General features: G+C 33.4%; 1 pseudogene; it reads right to left on the reverse strand.

The window, feature by feature from the left end:
* Nucleotides 1-266: 266 nt before the first annotated feature.
* On the reverse strand, nucleotides 267-1,641 carry LOC145063989 (F-box/LRR-repeat protein At4g29420 pseudogene; annotated as a pseudogene).
* Between the last annotated feature and the right edge of the window lie 1,793 nt (nucleotides 1,642-3,434).

Raw genomic sequence — 3,434 nt, forward strand, 5'->3', positions numbered from 1 at the left:
GTAATATCATAATTAACAACCAATTAAGAGCATTGCAAAAGATACAACAACCATAAAAACTTTAACTAAGAATGACTTCAACTATTAGAAAACTCAATTAATTATGGATCCTTTGAAGCTACTTCACTTCAACTCTTCATCGATCATGTCTTCCAATTGATCATTGATCCTATCTTTATTCTTTAGTCAATCCTTCCTTCAAAATTATTTCCCTGGCCTAAACACCCTTCTACTAGTCTTTTGATCATTTTCTTTGTTTCTTTTGATCATATGGAATCTGATCCTTCCTCCACAAGAGTTTTCGGTAACTGCTCTTCAGGGATCCAAGAATCTTCCCTTCCTTCCTCCCAAATCCCCCATCCCCACTTCAGATCAGGCCACTGAGCCATGCACTTAGTGATGAAATGTTTTGATACATTAGAAGGAACACCACGGTGGATGAGTAAAGAGATTTCTACACAGTTGAAGCATTCTTCTAACACGCAATCAACCAAGGCGAAAGTCATCAAAGGATCAATAACTGACAAATACCCACAAAATCTTTTCACACCTTTAAGCCCAATGTCGCCACACCACACCTCAAATTCTGACCAAACCCTTGGTTTAAAACACAAAGAAGTTATGTTCGGGAAAGTACAGAATAAAACCTCTAGGTTAAATTTGGAATTTCCACCTTCTCTTATATCTAAGGTCAGCGTTTCTACTGTTTCTAAACGATGAAACTTACGAATTAAGGAGCGAATGTTTGAACACTCGAGTTGTACATTTTTCAATTTCTGAAATCTTTTGACTGCAAATGCGTTCAAGTGATCAAGTGCAAGATGCAAGTTGTAGCACAAAGGAGCTTCAATATAAAGGGCAGCGGGACTTCTACAGTCGAGTCCGAGTGTGAGGAGATTGGGTGCGATTATACATATATATGATGGTGAATCTGTTACAGTCCAATGGCAGGTTTTCAGGTTGAGGAGGTGGATCATCGGCATTTTGAGACCTCTAACATCTATCAAGTTAAGAACTTGAAGATTTGGGAAACATGTATTTAACTCGGTTAGATTTTTGTCATCTAATCTTATGAGTTCAAGCGTTAAACTTGTTAGCATCGGCATGGTGTTCATGTTTTGTACAGCCAGCCATGCGTTCTTCAGCTCTAATTCAATAAGATTTTGACCTGCAACAACAAAAACAACCGAGTTAAAGCATCAAGATCTTAATATGATTAAATATCATTTATTACCAACAAATATCATCATTAATAAACCCTAATCAATGATAGTTGACCACAAATTAATGATAATTTTAAATAAATAAATGAATAATTAAATAATAATAAAAATAACAACTTGATATGAACCAGAATAATATCGATCCTGGCAGACCATTTACATTTTCAGACAGTGAACAATTTCCATAATTTCAGAATAGAGCTACAGAATATAAAAATGGAGAATTTCAGCGTATAACCAACTTACAGTGTGCAGAGATCAGTGACAAGACTTCTGATCGACGCCTACTCGACTGAACCCAAAAATCTGATAGTGAAAGCAATTTCAAAGCTCCGGAAACCCTAGGGAGCCACTCTTTAACGAAGCCGTCATCGGTGATGTGCAGATCATCGCCATCATCTTCAACGTCAGCGTTCATCACATCTAGGGGTGGATTCTCGACGCCAATACGCACCGATTCCAGTGCACTTAAGTTTGATACAAGATTTAGAAAAACTCTCTTTAGAGAGGGAGTAAATCGGGAAGAACTTCAAGAACTCGAAACACTGGACCTTGATTCCAGGTACCATTTCAATCGCCACTGCAGGTTTATAAATTGAAGGCCTGGAAATACAGAATTGAAAGTCTTACTCGCCATACGGCAGCATGCTACCGTTTCTGAGTCGTCGAGACGACTCAGTATTTCGAGTGCTAGAGATTCAGGAAGGTTCTCCATGCAAGCGGTGAAAGATCTACAAATGAAAATTGACTACTCCATGAGTTGATGATGAGATATTTATGCCTGATTAATTTACATTTTACCCCTTTACAGTTTCACTAGTGTTTATTATTGGCCCTTATCTATTAGCATTTTAAAAAAAATAACTTCAATTTAAATTTTGTGATTTTCATTCCAATGATTTTTGTTAAGATTTAGCATTAGCCGAAAAAATGCAACACAAAATTCAGCAACATAAAATATTGTGATGTCTGCTTTTTGTAATCTTTTAAGTTTCCTATTTGTTTTTCTAACTTATTGTAATAAACAATTATATGTTATAGGAGAGTTTTCGTGTCAAAGAAATTTGTTATCATCTTTTTTATTTTTATCAAGTATCTGAAACATCTATTTTTTTTCATTTCTACATCTATGAATGTGGTCGATCCAATATGTTTAGAATCATGCTTTGATATGATGTTGCATTTGAATGAGTGGCATTTTATACTTTAGAAAGAAGGATTTGTTTACCCATGAGACATATCCAGTTTGAAGAATGCTTTTTGAAGTGCAAAGTAATATGAAACCAAAATGTTATGAATGTGAAAGTTTTATATCTAGTACGTATGTAACACACGAGACAATTTGTTTTATGAATACTTTTTTGTGATAAGTATTCTATACTTAAAAATAAAAACCAGGGGGGGATTATAGAAGACTTACCCTCTTAGTATGACTTTTGATGAAGATTAGAACACTTGAGATAACTACGATTAGTATGAGAAAAGCATTAGCCATTATTTATGTATTATTACTATTTGGTTTTTATATTGCTTCTCTATGGTTGTTTAACATCAAATTGTAGCTCACAAGCTATCTAACACTTTTGGAAATGTCTTTTTAATGAGTCAAGTTTTCATATGATATGACTTTAATCTGTAAGATATTTCTTTTGAAATTTTATACTTTTAGTGTATGAAATATGAAGTGTTACACATACTCAATGGACCAAAACTAAAATTTACTATTCATTTTAATCAAAATACTTGTAATTAGAATTTAATGCAACCAACAACAAGAATGTTGGTAGTGTAATTATTATGGCATTTAATGAATGGTTGACATTATGATGAGCACTTACTATGAACTTGGTTGGAAAGTAAGTATTTGTTAAATAGTATTGCATTTTGTATTAACTCAAAAACATGTCTTTTGGTGGATAACAAAAATTATATTTATTTGTATGTAAAATTCATACATGTAGAAATACACATTTCCCGTAACCATGAGGAAGTTAGATGAATTAGTTTTGAGTTGACATAAGAACTTTAGGAAATAATATCTATGATAACTATGTGTAATGACCCAATTTTCACAACCAAAAACTTCATTTTTGATTAAGTGATTTGCACAACATTTGTATCAAAATATCAACCGATCATATCATTTAATAAAAGCATGTCTCGTATCTGAAAACCGAATCGTAAAAACATAATAATGTCAGAGTACAAATC

Source organism: Lactuca serriola, chromosome 7 (assembly GCF_051521515.1).
Source record: "Lactuca serriola cultivar US96UC23 chromosome 7, Lser_US96UC23_V15, whole genome shotgun sequence".
NCBI classification, from domain to species: domain Eukaryota; kingdom Viridiplantae; phylum Streptophyta; class Magnoliopsida; order Asterales; family Asteraceae; genus Lactuca; species Lactuca serriola.